The 18,294-nt window shown below is 33.0% G+C and overlaps 1 protein-coding gene across 1 annotated transcript in view; it reads left to right on the plus strand.

Moving 5' to 3' along the window:
• Positions 1-1,134: 1,134 nt before the first annotated feature.
• Positions 1,135-18,294, plus strand: part of LOC118201299 (putative sodium-dependent multivitamin transporter) — a 163,325-nt gene continuing 146,165 nt past the window's right edge. Inside the window, exon 1 of the mRNA XM_085816933.1 lies at positions 1,135-1,309. The gene's annotated coding sequence lies outside the window, so the exon portion shown is untranslated. The remainder of the gene's footprint in view (positions 1,310-18,294) is intronic.

Below are 18,294 nucleotides of genomic sequence, written 5' to 3' on the forward strand. Positions count from 1 at the left end.
AATTAGAGAAACAAGAGAGAGTTTAGTATACGAGGAAAGACATGAAGAAGCACCAATCGTATTTTGACATTATTTATGTATATATGTCCGTATATAATAAGTTATTTACTAAAGAAATATTGATTATATTATCTCCTAATATTAATTCATGTATGAATTATTACATTTAGCTCATTTAAATTCAATTACTATTAGGCAATTCCGTCTAAACATCCATCACTGCTAGCAGTTCCATAATTTTTAGTTACATATGACCAGCATGCTATGAAAACGGAAAAATTATTTTTACTGTTTAAGGAAATTAACTAAAAAGTTGAATACGTCGAGTAATTAAAAATTTTTTATGTGTTTTATGTTCGCTTAAATTTACTTTTACTTCAACTCCTAAATTTTAAACTTACCAAATATATGACCTTAACAATATTGCTCATGTTTATCAGCTTTTAAGTTCCTCGCAAATCTCTTCCATTAGCCTCTAAAAGCTGTTTCAACTGCTATTTAGGTCTCAAAACTTTCTTAACTAGTTTTACACAATCTTTCCTAATTAGTCGTAGGCTAAAGATAAAGAAAATTGAGAGCAATATCTGGACTATAAGTTGGATGAGGCATACGCTTTGTGTCTTGTGCCTGATATTGCAAAATACTGGAAACATTCCTCAAGATTGCTTTACATCTTGCTTTATATTGATGAAGCTTTCAAGTTAAACTACTTCTTAGAAATCATCCTTAAATAAAAATATTAACGCTAATGTTACAATATTTTTTAGTTAAAGCAGTTTCAAGGTAAATGTCGACTCAGAACTCATATGAAAAATTTAAGGTTGTTTTTACCTTTTTATTTAATTACCGAAAATATGAAATGACAGTGGAGAATTTCATATACCAAAGGAAATATTTGATAAGTTTTCATTACTGTTTTGCTGAGGCGAATGCAAAATTAAATGTTTGACTTTGACCAAGCACATTAAATATTTTACATTTAAATTAAATTTGTTTATGAAAAGCAAGTGCGTATGTTTTATCTGTGCAAATTAAAAGCTAAAACTGGCTGTCCTTGAGTGATGCAACTTTGTCATTTTGTTCATCCTGACAACTTCTTACTCCAGTCGCTTTTGCAGCTCCCAAAGATACCTATATATTATGTCGGAAGGTATTGCCACTCTTTACTAAACAGCTCATTTACGGCTGTATTTGCGTTATTGTAAAACTGAGTTCTGCTAAGTGTGGGAACTTGCCATAAACAGAGTAAGTCTAGCTGAAAGTTCATCAGATAGGCGTGAAGTTAAGGCTAGACTCAACAACATATCATGTAAGTATTTTTTTACACAATTTTGTGTAAATGATAAGATTCAATACTTTTTCATTCGATTCTAAACTCAGCATGAAATACAATTAACATATTGTACTAAAACTTTTTTAATTTCTCCTTCTTTTTTAATTAAATAAAAAATTATATGAATTTCCCATTTATTAAATCTTACGTTTGCATATAACCCTTTCATTTATAACTTTTACGATGTTTTTTGAACTTCATAAAATACTTAGCCGAATACAGGCACGACAATTCTTACCTGCAAACACGAAATTTGCAAAGCGTCCTAGCTATTCGAACAATAGGAGGCTGAACATAATATACAAAGTAAACTGTCGGGTGGTGGTGTATTTAATTATGGCAAAGCACACTAGGACTATCTGCCTAAGGGGAGGGATGCCTTCGTGGAGGATTTTCTAAGGGAAACTGGCTCGTATACACGTTACACATGTAAACTGTCGGGAAAAGCCAAAGATTAAACTTAGCTCTTGGAAATTAATTTAAAAAAAATTTCGGAAATGCATATTTTATGAAACTGTATACAACTCAAAACAATTTTCAAGTAACAAAATCATTTAATATTGCATTAATGGTAAGCGATAAAAATTTTTCTTTAGATGTAATTGTTTTTAGGAATGTAAATGCAAAGTTTGTAATTTTCTTTAATTTATGGAAAATAAATGCAATAAATAAATAATAAAAATAAAATTAGACTGAAAATTTATAAGGAGTTTTATTCCTCCTTTCCGAATGCCTTATTGTACGTCTAACTAGAAATCGAAAGGTCCGGCGGTCTAATCTTGGCCAGAGTGCTGCACATTTTTCAAGTCTCATGAATCTATAAACCTAATGATTCTGTAAACTTCATATTAGAGTATACTACTTCAAAGCAGAGTTTCCCATTAAATTTTTTAAAAATATATATAATACATAAAAGTTGTAAACTATAAAACAAGATCCAAATACGTGTTTCTCTTCCTATTATTAAAGAAATATCTATTGAACCAATTCATAAAACTCTTTGTTGTTGAATCTTACCGAAGCACAACTTTAGTTTTGAAAGAACCACAATTTTGGACATTTGTTTTCCATTTCTCTCCTAATTTTGTAAATGGTATAAAATGAAAGATAATACAAATATTAAAAAAAAATATACTACTACCGTTTCGACAAAATGAAACACACACACATATATACATACATATGGTATATAAGAAATTATTCTTAAGATAGTCCAAAATGAATTTTTTTTTTAAATTGTACTTTTGAAAAAAAAAAAAAAAAAAAAAAAAAACCTAGAGAAGGATCTTCTCAGGTGCTGCTATATTGAAATTTGGATTGGCAACTTGGTTTAAGGCTTCAAAACTCTTTTCCCTTGAAAAGTTCTGTTTAAGCGTTAAACAGAGAAGATTCATAAAATGTTATTTTGTTTTGTTTTGTATGATGTTTTGTAATTTTTTTAAAAATTTCTCTTTGCTCATATTAATTTTTCGTTTAGATAACGTATTTATAGATTCATTAAATTTACATCTACACCAATTGGTAATTTTCTTAGCTGGAGATGAAATGGTTAAGCCTTCATATAGAAGGGGAAAAAATTTTCAATTTAGTTCCGACATTTCCTTTTCGATTTATATATATAAGAAATGTTATTTCTTAATTTCTTAAATTCAGTCCTTTAGCTCAAGAGCAGGGATTTCTCATTTTATTTATTATTAAACCTTATATATATATATAATATTTATTTTGGCAGTCGGGCACATGAGTGAAGCTTGGCAATCTGGTCACATCAGAATTCCGGACATTGTTATGGCTGAGTGTAATCCAATGGCGACACAGAATTTAATTTTTTAGCTCCTAATTTTTCAGCTCCATCTCTTTATTCAATCAAACGGCAGGTCATTATTCTTTTAGATTAAATTCACCAAAATTGCATATTCAATAGTGATTTACTAAGAAGATAAACTTTAAATTTATTGCGTCCTAAGAAGATGACTTTAAATTTATTGCGTCATGCTATTCGAACAAAGGGAAACAGATCGGAAGAGCGGCAGCAAAGGTCTGTTAGCAGCAGGAGGAGAAAGCAGTCTCTTCTTCTGACGCAAACTTTGATACTTGTGATATGCCTGTTTCATCAGGAATTATATCCCGCTATTACAGGCACCTCAAATAACCCTGGTTAGGGGAGACATAACATACAGTGCTTCGCAGGAATACCTTGAGGAAGATTGTGTAGATGTGGCCCAGGCCAGTGTAAATGAAAGTGTCATACTTTGAAACTTCAAAATTGGCTGGAAAAAGTTAGAATTATTTATGGGGGATTCCGATAAATTGGCGCGAATTCTTAATTTATAGGAGCTGTTATGCTCGAAAGCTTAATATGCTCGAAAGTACTGGTATAGGGGGAAGATCCTGAAATTGCGGAAAGTTAATTAGAGGTTGCCTATTCGTGTACAGCAAAGTCATCTTATTTTTTATATTTTACATATATATGTACATCTATAAACATGACCACATAGGTCTCTCTTGTTAGTGTTATCTTTATACTTTCGTATATATATATATTTAATTAAACTTAGGAGATAATATAATCAATTAATCAATACTATTTAGGAAATAAATTATTATTAACTAACTTTGCAACAATTGCGCAAGTAGTAATAACTTGTATTCGCACTAAATGGATTAAAGATCATACAACATTATATATATATATATATATATATATATAAATTGTGCTATTTCAAAATAATCTGCGTCATATGATTCTTGCATAAACTAAAGACAGAAAAAAACACATAATACTTCAGCCAATTAATAATTTCAAATTTGGGAATCAAAACTTTTAACAACCAATCAGGACTTAATCCGAACTCAAATTGATTCTTTCTGAACTGGGATTTCATCCTGTTGCTGATTTTCTTACTGAAATACTTAAAAATGTAAAAGTTTTAAAAACAGGCGCTCTTATTGTGGTACTTTATATGTGTTGCTGTCTGCTTCTCTCTGTTGTATACTCTCTGCTTCTCTGGCATAGAGACTTGTTGCTGCTTTTCTTATTGGAATTTCTTAAAAATGTAAAAGTTTTAAAAACAGATGCGCTTATGAGATACATTCCGGGGACGTTGGAGGTCACGTGATGTAAGAACTCCTAATGCAAACAAACAAGCTTCTGCTGTGGTAGATGTGTTGACAATTCGGAAACTTTGTTTATTTTTAATTAGTTATGACATTTGCATTTCATCTTTAATTATTATTTCATTCATTAATTAACTGTTCATTCATTTGGTTAGTATAATTTTGGTAACTCTTATATGTTATTGTTATTTTCATGACACTCTTTTGTTCCCTGCTTTACCATGTTTTGATTGTTAATATTTATTTATGAATTCTTTCCTTGATCTGATAATTAATTCATTTATAAAAAGTGTAAAAAGGAATACATAAAATCATGTTTACATAGATTGCTCTTCTACACTGAAAAGAAAGTTACTATAAATATTTTAAAGTCATAAATTTATCAGCTTAACAAGCAGAACAGTAAATATAAATAGTTCGATTCTGAAAATAGTAATAGTCAAATTTCCGGAGCAGTGCAAATGCAGTTGGCCCTTAAACTAAATCATGTAAGGATAATAACGATGCCAATATTCTGCGCAGTTCAAAATTAATATATAATTTTATACAATTTAAAATTTAATTTTTAGCAACTGACTTTTATCCTATTGATAGTATAAACTGCAAATTAACATATTTTGTATACTATAATATAAATGCCAAAAAGAAAAATAAAGAGATTTGTGCAACTGAGTTCACTGCAGTACTAGCTGTGAAACTAATAATTTTTCATAATACATTTTCTTCTATTTATGATAATAAATAATAAAAAAGTACTATCTGTATAAATTTTAAATATTCAAAAGATAAATTTGAAATTATTTTTAATCTTGTAAGTTACATAATTTATGTTCAGAATTTTTTATTTTAAAATCATGTAGCTCAAAAAGATTTTGAAGTATGTTTATTGAAAAGATCCACCATAGGAAATAAACTATTGTAATTCTAATGTATATACTTAACGCACATGTTATATCAAACTATGGACTGATACAACCACTGATTTTCAAGGACTATACATACATGCTGATTTAATATTTAAACTAAAAATCTCAGCAATCTCCCATGAAAATTTAGAATTAAGTATAAATTCTTATAAAAGCATCCTTTTATATTAAAATGTTTCAGTATTACTGATGCTTCTAATATTACAGCTGTTGGTATCCTTAATACCTACAATGGAAGGTATAAAAAATTAACATTCCGATATTTATGTGTATTCATTAAAAATCGTTTACAACTGCTAAAATATTAAAGCATATCCTGATGAAATTAATAAAATTTTAGCTGCATAAAATTTTCTATGACACTAATTAATAGTAATAAAAGAAAATGGCTTTGTATTTATGGTCTTTCAGATAAACAGATTTTCCACGAATTCGACTTTTCAGTAATTTAGAACAACTTCATGAACTGTGAATATACTATTAGTAAACTTTATTTAAAGTTTGGAAAACATTATTCAAGGTCTCGGGAATAATATTCAGTTAAATTGATATTCTTAATGAAAACGTTATTAATACTGGCAAGCATCATGCATAAGAAAAATTTATAAATCTTACCTCGTTTTCTGTAGAAATTTGCACAGATGTTTCATAATTAATTGATTTCTTCATTTCGGCCTTAACACAGCTTGTTGTAAGTACCGTGCTATCCGGCATTACTTTGAAACAAATATTGTTCACATGTTTTTCCTTGAATAACAAAAGACCCTTCTTGTTGACATCAAGGAAAGAGAAATCATTTCCAAGCGTATTTTTTAATTTCTCGCAATAGCCACAAATTTCTAAATTCGAAAAATCAATTAATTTCAGTGGAATATCTGCTTTCGACTCCACTGTAAACATAGCATATGCTATGCGGATGTTGTTCTTAAAGCATGTGACAAAAAAAAAAAAAAAAAAAAAAAAAAATTCCTCTTCTTCTCTTTAGGAATGTATCTATCTCATTGTGCTACTTTATATGCCTTGCTTTCTGCTTCTCTCTGTTGCATACTCTCTGTTACCCTCTGGTATAGAGAGTATTGCTGCTGCTTTTCTTACTGGAATTTCTTAAAAATGTAAAAGTTTTAGAAACAAGCGCGCTTATTTTGCTACTTCATATGTATGTGTTGTCTTAAAAATGTTTATCATGAGAATAAAGTAATTTTAAATTGGCTACAAGATTACCACTGCTATTACGTTATGCATCGACATGTGTTCAGCATCCAAATTATTTTATACATTCAGACATATATATGTGTGTATATATATATGAAGGAGCTTGAAGTCTACATTACGCGATAAAACTTCATTATAATCAGCATATTTTATTATGGATGCAGACTTCATTTACGCAAAAAGTTGGATTAAAGTTTTTTTCGGTCTACATATTATAGGGCGCTAGAAACCTATTTTATTTACGGCACTCGTTGTATAAAATAAAAGTTGTAAAATGCTGTTACTATGTTGAGATGAAATTGGCTGTTAAAATGATTAACTTATCTTGACATATATTGACATATTTAAAACAATATATTGACATATACTAAACAATATATTAGCATCGATTATAAATGAAAACTTATTATCGATTTATAACAATGTCTAATTAAGCCGGATATGATATTACCAAATCGAACGAAGGTGATGTCCACTTTTACCCGTGGATTTTGATCCGAAAAAGAAAACAATGGATTTTTAGCCAAAAATTCAGCCCCCCCCCCACTTAAAGAATACGTGGAAGTAACTCGATCCTTATCAGCTGTGACATGACCAAACAGTTTCCTCTACTCCAAGTTATCCATATGCACAACTGCACATTTGGCGATAACTTGCTAAACTTGGCTGCTGTACAGCAGTCGAACAAGTTCAGCAGTAAAATACAATTTATATGAATTTAACTCTGTTTAAAATTAGTTAACCAAAAAAAAAAAAAAAAAGAATCTGAAAGCTTTCAGATTTTGTATTACGCCTAAAGGGGCGTTCTGTGTATTACCTTTGTTTATTTTAAATACCATGTTTTTCGCACTTAAACCATAAAATTCAATCCATCAGCAATATTGCAAAACATTTAAAAGAGCATATCATTACGATTTCCGCTACACCGTCTCTCCCGCTAGAGATAAAAATGTCTTTTTTTTTTTTTTTTTTTTTTTTTTTTGGTGCAGTGTTGCCGTTGCTCGCTTTGAAATAGTTGAGTTTGTTAATCAAAAATTTGTTAAAGTGTTACAAATTATGAAATGAATAATAAAACAAATTCAAATTCAGGCTTCCAGAGGTTCATATTTGAGTGGAGGACTACTTATTCAAAATTTGATGTTTCTAGGCACCTTTGTTTTTTCACACTGCGGGAAATATACATACATTCATGCAGATTCTTCATTATTTAATTTATTTAAATATAATACAGGGGATAATATTTGGTGGCAACAATTTCAAAAGTGATTCGCTGTTTGCGTTAGTTTGGTCTCTCCTCTTCCTTTGTACTTATAGACTTGTTTCTTTAATATTTGACTTCCGAATTTTCCGAAATCTTTTTAGCATTTTAGCTTCCATGCTAATTTTCAGTTATTCGATGTGTTTTATTGGGCAGTATTTTAAGAAAGATCATTATTCATTTTATTACACAAAATTTTTTACTACTTACTTATTATCTATTTTATTTAACTTTAGTAGACCAATTTATTTTGCGAAATTAAATTTTAATCCCTTTTTTACCGACGCAGTTTTTTTTGAGATTATAAGTCCATATATATTTACAATAAGAGTACAATATTTCTCAGGCATTTTTGGAAAATTTGGTATACATATTTATATTTAGCGTTGAGTTTTTCCCACAAGTTGTACATTAACAGCCGAGTTCATCCTCGTAAACGCTTGATCTTATCAGCATGAAACTCTGACAAACAATCTTCCTAATAACTGTTTTCCGGGATTTTAAAGCAATTTCTAGAATTTTGGCGGTTTTCTAAAAATATTATGGTAAGTTTAGCTATTATGTAGTTGCCAATAATATGGAATTTTAAATAAAAAATTTATTCCTTCGTTGATTTGAGAGATCATTACCTATTGTCGTCAGGGTTGGAGTGAACACTTGTCCCTTAGTCATATGGGGGTGAATGTGAACAAAAATTCGGACTAGCCCTTCTTGACGTATCTTTTAACTCTAACAAAAACACGGGACAGTCCGTTTCCAAGGGGATATTTAACCCGCGAGCGCGCGCGCTGTATCCAATGGACCCACCCGATTAAAGAAACCTTTCTAAAAACGCCCCTATTTTCCCCAAGTGGTTGTGATTCAGTGTAGTCTCCTCCAAGGCCATCCTCTTTATGTTTCCGAAGTTTTATGCCGGAAATTTTATTCGAAGTTTTGTTTTAATCGGATTGTGTCTTCAGACCCAGCGCGCCTATTCGCATTGCTGTAAGGTAGTTCATTTGTGGTAGCACAGAAAACTGCAAGTATGTCGCGTAATTTATCCTATAAGGAAGAAATGTTACGTTTGCAAAAATTATTTGATGTATCAACTGTTGAAGACTCCATTGAAGAAACTGATGGTGAAAGTTATAATGAATTTTTTAGTTGTCATGACACTGATTCAGAAAACGAGATGCATTCTGAAAACGAAAATGAGAATGACATTTATTGCTTTATTGGAAAAGACAAAAAACCCAATGGTAAAAAGAAAGTCTGAAGCTGATGTTAGAACTCCTGCTCATAATATTATTACTAAATTGCCTGGAAACATCGGTAAGGCAAAATATGTGTAGACTCCAAATGAATAGTGGTAATTTTTACTAAGTGAACAAATGTTGCTGAAAGTCGTCAGTTATAGAAATATTTATATTGCATCTATTTCTGACAGCTTTCAAAGAGAGAGACTCATAACACAACTCTAACTGAAATTCACACTTTTATAGGACTTTTATATTTTTGTGTCATAAGTCGTCTCCTGTAAATGTGCGGAATCTGCTGGCAATAGACGGAACTGGCTTGAAAATTTTCCACAAACTATGTCCTACAAATGTTTTCTTCTTTTATAAAGATGTTTGCGTTTTGATGACAAAGGAACTCGCGTCGTCAAGAACGAATCAGATAAACTTGCACCTATAAGGGAGTTTTTTGAAGATTTTGTGAGTAATTGCCAGAAATATTACACTGTCGGTGAGTTCATAATTAATGAAAAACTTGAAGCCTTTCGAGGAAGATGTTCTTTCAGGCAGTATATATTCCTGATAAACCTGAATAATTCCTGAATAACCTGAATAATGATATAATGAATTTCTAATAAATTCTATGTTAATATAATACGCTTTTCTATTCCTTAAAAAAATTATTTCATAAGGAATATTATAGAAATTAAAATCGAAATTTTAATTTTTATAGTTTGCATATTTTTTAAGTTTGATCATAAAATTTTGGCATAAATGTAGCACTTTAACCTGAAGAGTAACAGTTATTTATTCAAAAAACAGGAGCTGGGTCTTTTGGACCCAGGGCGCGCGCTCCTGGGTTAAAATGACAATATTCCGTAAAAACCGCTAAGGAACTCGCATAAAAGAACTAGATATTCCAGGTCAAACCGTTAAAGGGCTAGAAGACTCTACAGTAGTTATAATTTTTCGATTAAAGTTGAGAAATTTTGCTGGTACAAGAGGCTCTGGTTCTTTCAGGTCATTAATAAGGGTCTTTGATTTATGACATATTCAACCTCTGTCAAAATTGTAGTTGATTCTTCAAAATTTAGTAAGGTTTTTTGAAGTATTTTTCTTATACAATCTTTTACAGATTTTACTAAATCTTCGTAAAACCCTCCCCACCAAGCAACAGGTTCTACGATAAATTTCCAACTTATTTTTGTAGAGTCATTAGGTTATTTTAAAGCAGGAGCTATGAAAATGAGCAGTGCTCTCGCAGGGACTCGAACCTAGACCTCTCGAAGGCACGCCGAGTGATCCAGGTGTGCTAACGTTACACCACGATGGAACACAAAATGGAGGGAGAAAATACCTTATATATTCCCCCTTTTAAAGGGTGAATTTGGATTAGGAGACCTAGTCGCCAAATCCTGGTGGTGAAGAATCGTCATCCATCACCTTTATAGTTCGGGCGCTACTATAGAGTTATTAGGGATTTTTGATGCTGGAAAAGTGAAAAGTGAACAATGCCCTCGCCGGGACTCGAACCTGGACCTCTCAAATAGATGCCGAGTGTGCTGACCGTTACACCACGAAGGCATACAGAAAAGAGGGAGGAAATACCTTATATCTTCTTGCAGGCAATAATATCTTGGAAATTTGGAATCCTTCAATAATTTTGAAAAACACTCGAATTGTCTGTTTTTTGGCATTATCTGAATAAATTGTGTGGCAATGTTCTCGTCTCGAGACGAATTGTTTAAAGGCCATAAGAAATTTTCTGTTCAAATACTGGAAACCAGCTCTAAGTGAAAGGCTCTGGTAACGGCACAGGTGAAAAGAGCTATATACGATTTATTAGTTCCGGTTGTTGTTCTAACCCAAATCGAAACAGTAAATTCGATTCTAGAGATAAGAATTGTTAGAGTTCAACTATTCTGTCTTCGGCAGCTGTGCGACCATCTGTTGATCAGGTTTTGCTGTATTCTTTCTACAAATAAAACAATTTCTAAGAATCTTCTTCGCAGGCTGTCGGCTTTTTGGTACTCTATATTCTTTTCAAAAGCTGGTCAAAGTGGCTGTAACTCCACTACGCATCAACTTATGTTCTCTTCAATAATCAGTTCTGTAAATTTTGAATCTGAAGGCAAGAGGATATGATATAACCAAGAACGAATTCATTCAGAAGAAACTTCAAAATTAACGGCGTTAAAATATTTCTGTATGAATCAGTCTATTTTTAAATGCTTCAAGATTTCTTTTCTGTACTTCGGTATAGTCGAGAAGTTTACATCAGGATTTCTAGCAAGTAAAATACTTAACAGTTGTACTGAATGCGAATTAATCAAGATATTCGTTTGCCCAAATCTAGAACGTAACAGTTCAAAAATTAATAATTATTTTCAATAAGAGAGAAACCAGAAATAGCTTTGGCGATTGAACTCCCAAGAAAGCTTTTTAAGTAAATTAATTTTTCTATTTTTGATCAATTCGGATTTTTATAAGTCGCAGTTTCAAGTTACCCAATGAATTCTAACCACTGCGAGGAATCATCAAAAAATTTATTTACCATTAATTTGGGTAATTTGATCGAATGTACCTGTATTTCAGTATTGTTTGTAGTCTGACTCCCACCGGAAACACTGTTAACTTCGAAACTAGTTGCCCTGAACTAAAAAGCATCAGATTTGTATACAAACTTTATTTATATTCTAAAACATGAAATTCTTTAACAGGAAGATTGCCTGCACCACAGTGCGGCTAAGAACGCTATTCTACTGAAACATAAACATGAACAAACGTTGCCATTAATACAAACTCAACAGTAAAATAAAGCAGGTTGCCAGTAACAAGGTTATTGTAAATCATAACATAAAATTAAACAGTGAGAAAATAAATAAAGCAAAAGGAAAAAAGAAAACCAAATATTAAATATACATCCAAAAAACATTAACTCCCACCCTTGCCATTGCATTATAATAGATCATTCCCGATGCAATGGCAATGGTAAAAGTTTTACTATAGGTCTTTTAAAATGACCACTAAGAGTTTTTACTGTAACAACTCTAACATTGCCATCCTTTCCAGGATGGATTTCAACAATGCGACCTAAAGTCCAAACACCTGGAGGCATGTTGTCCTCCTTAATTAATGCAATATCACCTATAGACAAATTTTGGAAGTTGTTCCTTCCATTTGTATCTTCTTTGTTATAAAGAATTTAAATACTCCTTATAATATCTCTTCCAAAAACCTTGTTTCATTTGCTGTAATAATTTTCATCGTTTTAGTAAAGTGGGTTTGGGAATATTAGAAAAATCCTGTTCTGGGATGCTAGTAATAACATTCCCAGTTAAAAATGTAATGGAGTCAAGGTATCTAAATTAGCTACATCATTGTGATTAGTTTTAGATAAGGGGCGTGAATTTAACACAGCGTCAATTTGAGTTAGTAAAGTAGTTAATTCCGCAAATGTTAACTTTGTCTCTCCTATCATTCTTTTCAAATGAAATTTTATGGACTTGATCCCTGATTCCCACAAACCACCAAAGTAGGGAGAAGCAGGTGGAATCATTTTCCATAGTATTTTAAATCAAATAATTTAAAATCAATTCATTGCTGTTAAGTGAAAGTAGCATAGTGTGTAGTTCGGACAATTTTCTTTTTGCCCCAACAAAGTTCGTACCATTATCCGAAAAGAAGTATCGAGGTGTACCACGCCTTGATACAAATCGCCGAAGAGCAGCAATGAAAAAATCTGCAGTTAAGTCGCTAATTACCTCAATATGGTAAGCTTTGTTACCTAGACATACAAATAAAGCTATATAACCTCTAGTGGTCTTAAGGCAACGACCTTTGTAACATTTCAAAATTACAGGCCCGGCATAATCAATACCTGTGCTAAAAAATGGTCTCTCAAGTGTTACTCTTTGTTTTGGCAAGTTTCTCATTAATTGGTTATTAGATGACAATTTATATCTGTGACAAACAATACATTTATGGATAAAAGACTGAATAAGTTTCTTACCATTTACAATCAAATAGTTTTTCTTTAAAATGTTAGCTAGTAACCTGCACTGCCTGCATATAAGTTATATGATATTGTTTAACAAGAAAAAAGGCAATCCTGTGTTGACCTAGGATAATTATGGGATGTTTAGCATTGAATGGTAAGTCAGAATTTTGCAGACGACCTCCCACCCGTAAAACACATCATCATCTAGAAAAGGAAAAAGTGAGCTTAAAACACTTTTAGTACTTAGAGATGAATTATTTTTTACAACCTTTATATCTTTATGGAAGTGCACAAACTGGATACATTTAATGATCAACTTCATAGCTTCTTGCCTTTCATTAGATGAATTTTTTAACCTATTATCTTCAGAACCAAACACCTGCTCTTTGCACCTAGAAGTAAATTTTAAGCAAAAAGAAATAACATTAACTATTTTAGATAAAGAAGAACAGTTCTGAAATAAATTATGCAAAGCGCCATTAGTCAAATAAGAAGTTGCACTAAAAACTGATTTTGTCCTTTGTTCAGCTAAGACAGCTGCATCACTAATGGTCTCATTACTGACCGAACATTGTAGAGGCCACTTTGAACTGTCGAATGCTAAAAATGATGGCCCATGCCACCATAGCACCATAGGGATATGTTCGGTAGACGTTTAGGATCGATTCCTCTAGAAGGAAGATCAGCAGGGTTCTGTTTCGACGAAATATAGCTCCACTGTTGATAGGGAATAGTATCTAATATTTCTGAAGCCCTGTTTGCCACAGAAAGCTTCCATTTTCGAGGATGAGCTGCTAACCAACAGAGAACCACCTTAGAATCAGTCCAAGCATGGAAGGAAATTTCAGTGCTGGAGAAGTCTTTACGGAGAGCTTTGATTAGTCTCGCAAGGAGTAATGCACATAGGAGTTCCAGTCTAGGTATAGACACTTTTTTAATTGGTGCGACTTTGGTTTTGGCAACCACCAGATTGACTTCATTCCTGTCGTGAGATGTTGGTTAAACACATTAGATGACAGCAGCGTAAGAAGATTCTGACACGTCACAAAAACCATGTTGCTGAGAACCTTAAGATCTTCTTGAAGTCGTTGCAACTTCTTTTCCCATTCTTTAGGCAGTACAGCATCCCAGTCAAGTTTTAAAAACCACAACTGCTGATAAAACATTTTCAACTTGACTGTACATGGCGATAGCAAGCCAAGAGGATCAACGATTTTAGAAGATTGAGAAATGACCCTTCTTTTAGTAATTTCAGTCCGAAATTCACAGAAATGTTAAATAAAAATACATCTTCTGTAGAGTTCCAAAACAGCCCTAAAGTTTTGGCACATTCATCTGAGTGAACTTCCAGGTAACTTTCTTTCTGATTATCAATGGATAAATTTTCGAGAAGCTTAGGACAGTTTGAGCTCCATTTCCTTAAATTGAATCCACGTTTCTCTAATAACTGTGAAAGCTTAGAACATATAGGTCAACTGCTTTCTCTAAACTGTTTGATCCAGATAAACAATCATCTACATAGACATCATTTTTAAGAATGGATGATACATGAGGATGATCTTGTTCTGCATCCAAAGCAATGTGCCACAAACAGCGTGTCGCTAAATTTGGGACAGAAGCAATGCCATAAGTAACTGTACATATTTTGCATGTCTGCATTTTTGAATTAACAGATTCTCTCCAAACAATTCTTTGTAAATGTTTATCCTCATTATCTACTAAAATCTGGCGGTACGTGTTTTCTATGTCAGCAGGAAAAGCTATTTTATGTCTACGAAAGTTCAGCAATATTGAAAATATATCTCATTGTAGTGTTGCACCTACCCCTAAACCAGAGTTCAAAGAAACTGAATTTATATGTTTACATGATCCTTCAAATACTACAAGAAGTTTAGTGGTAGAGCTACTCCGTTTAACAACAGCATGATGTGGTAGATAATATACTTGATTATTTTCTTCAGTCTGAACAACTGGAGCCATATGATTTAAAGTTTCGTATTCTTGCATGAACTCCTTGTATTGCCTACCAAGCTCTTTATCTAAATCAAATTTTCTTTCCACGGATAGAAGACGTGGGAAATAGCCAAAGATTTGGACTCGCCTAACTCTTCAGCTTTACTGTGTAACGTTGCGCGCTTCCAACCTGCACGCAACAAAAGTGGTGACTGCTAAGAACTGGAAGTAGACCAAAGTCTTGAGAAGGGTTTAAATCCCTTTTTATTCAACTTTAGAAATTACAAATGCGTGCTCTTGACGCTCACAAGCTACGCCGACCCGGCGGTAAAATAAAAATAAGAAACTAAGAAAAGAATAGTAACAAGTGACTAACTACGAGGCTCTCTAAACGTAACTAACCTCACCGCGTTCTAAAATACTGCTGATAATTCAGCAAACTCTGAATATTACGTTGAAAGCTTAACAAACTGCCGAGGCAAGCACACAGGCCGAAACGCGTGGTTCTTCAATTTCTAACTAGCCTCCTCCACGCTCGTGAAGCAAGAAAGCACACCTTCGAACTCGTTTCCCTTCTATTTAACTCAGAAACTTCTGCTGACTATTTTGAATCCTTGCGCGTTCTACTAAACTTTACACACTCTGGCATTGGCAATTCCAGGGGAAAGTAAGGCTTGACAGGAAAGATAGTTTAAACTTAAAATAAATGTTAGTTAAAATAAATATAAACCCTACATTTGCCGCTGCCAGAATTTGGTAAACTTTAAAGCAGGTCCTAGAAACGACCTGTTGAAAAGTTTCCACAATTCTGAACTAAATTTTAAGAGCCTCGTTTACATAAAAAAAAAATCTGTTATCTTACAAAAGGTAGAATAAATTTCTGTATATACTTATTTAACTTTCTCTTCTTACAGCAACTTTTCCTGGACTTCAGCAATCAATCTGTTCTCTTCCTTCCAGCATCTGGAAGGAATAAGTATCAGTATCTTTCTAAATACATTATAATTTATACTTTCTTGCACTGAATAAGTTTTTGTTTTTGAACGATTTATTTTCCTTAGTTACTGCTCAATTCACATTCATTCAAGTATTCAAACATGAATTTAACTTTACCCTGGCTCTCCACCATGTGTGGTGTCAAACGGGAATATTCGTGTTTTAGTATTGCAACACTTCCCCTAACCACAATGATTTGTTAAAATTCAACGACCAAATAGACACACCTTACTCGACATTCTACAACTCGATGAGATACTTTACATTCTTAAAATTCAAGTGTAGGTGGAGAACCCTACAAAACACATTCATTCTAACTTCCCCGTCATTCATCTTTAGACATGCAGGCTTTCGCTCTAAAGCATGATTTTATCTACAGTTTAATACTTAATTTGAATTCATTGCTTTTGAGCATTTACTTTTAGCATCTAAAATTTTATGCTTCTGGACTAAATTCTACTTTTACATAACTTTCAAGCATTTACGTATATTTACAAAATTCTAATACATATGATTTTTACAATTTACCATAAAATGAATAAGAGAAAAATAAATCTTTACTTTACTCATTCTTCGCCAAGCTGGCGGCACTGAAACTAAAGTTCTTATTAATACAAGAATACGAAGTTATTTTTATCTTCGGCCAAATTTTGGCTTTAACATAACAGAATTAGTCTTTCGACCAACAGAAACTGCTTGTTCTTAGATTTTATACTTAAAGAAAATAATACTTTTGCCTTAGCTAAATAAAGTAAAACAAAACTAAGTCTCAACCGAGACACATTGACTTCCGTCAAAACATAGAACTTCGCATTTACGCATAACAAAAGAAAAAAAATTATAGAAGATTTTAACTTATCTTTGAGTTTTCGATGATTGGAACTCCGACATCCTTTTCTGGCAGAACTGCTCCCACGTTATAGGTTTCATCGACGTCAGTCTTCTCCTTAGTGTCCTCCGAGTGTCGTCCACGTTACTTTTTCTTTTTCTTTTTCGCCCTCTGCATGCTGGCCTCTTGGAGTGGTAGTCGTCGGGTTGCTGTCTTTTCCGTTTTTCACCTGGACGGGTGGTCTTGGCGTCCTCCGGTCTGGAATCATTCTTGAGTTTCTTCTGTTGGTGGTGGTCTTTTCGTTCCTCCTGCTGTCTTTTCGTTTTCGGGAACGGCGGCCTTGTTTTCACCTGACTCTCTGGCCCTGGAAGCGTTCTCCTCGATGTAGAATTTCTACTGCGATACGTTGTAAGTGGTGTTTTCCTCTTTACCAAGGTTTCTTTACGCGGCGGCTTTGCTTTCTTGTTTTTCTTAAATGCTGGAGTCTGAAAGTTTTCATTTCTTCTTTTCGGTACCGTCGTATGGGTTGTAGAAGGGTTAGTTTTCTCTTCAGTTCTCTGCTTCTTGGGTGGTGGAACGGGTGACGTTACTTCTGGACCTTCTACTACTTTTACGCTTGAGTCCTGCAAGAAACTTTTAAGGATTTCAAAATCATTTGGATTATAATATTTTTTCACCTGGTCGCTACTTGCTTTACAGATTTCCCCTCTCTCGTTCTTAAAGTACAATACGACTCCCTTGATTTCCTGAATTACATAGGGGCCTTCAAATTTTGGAGCTAACTTTGCAGTAAAATTGTCTGGGGCACTTCATAAAGAAAACTTCCGCTTCAACACTTTATCCCCAACTTTAAAATCTGCTTCACGGCGTTTTCTATCATAATATAATTTTTGCCTATTTCTTGCCGTATCCGAGCTTTTAAGCGCCTGATCAATAAGTTTTTGCACATCTTTCTGTTTAAACTCTTGCTCTCTTTGTTGCACAAAGAATAATTTATCTAAAGGCGTAATTAACTTTCGGCCTAAAAATAATTCTGCTGGAGTTTTTCCCGTAGTATCGTGATTTGCCGTTCTTAAAGCATAAGCTAACTCATTTATGTAGCCATCCCAGCGCTTGTGATGTGTGCTAACACAACTTCGAATTATTTTTACAATGTTTTTATTAACTCTTTCTGCGATGTTTGCCTGTGGTCTATAGGGAACCATTTTGATATGGCGTATGCCAAGTCCAGTGCATATGTTTTCAAATATTTGGCTAACAAATTGTTTACCGTTATCGCTAATGACTTTTATCGGTGCACCGTATTTTAAAATGTATCTGTGTAAGAATGCATCTGCGACTGTTTTGGCTGACGCGCGTTTAAGTGGAACAATTTCTGTCCATTTTGAAAAATGATCTACAATTACTAAAAGAAAACGATTTTTATTTAACTCACTCTGGGGAAAGGACCAAGAAG

The sequence above is a fragment of the Stegodyphus dumicola genome, chromosome 5, assembly GCF_044657685.1.
Source record: "Stegodyphus dumicola isolate Sdum_Otavi_A_Nest chromosome 5, ASM4465768v1".
Classification (NCBI taxonomy): domain Eukaryota; kingdom Metazoa; phylum Arthropoda; class Arachnida; order Araneae; family Eresidae; genus Stegodyphus; species Stegodyphus dumicola.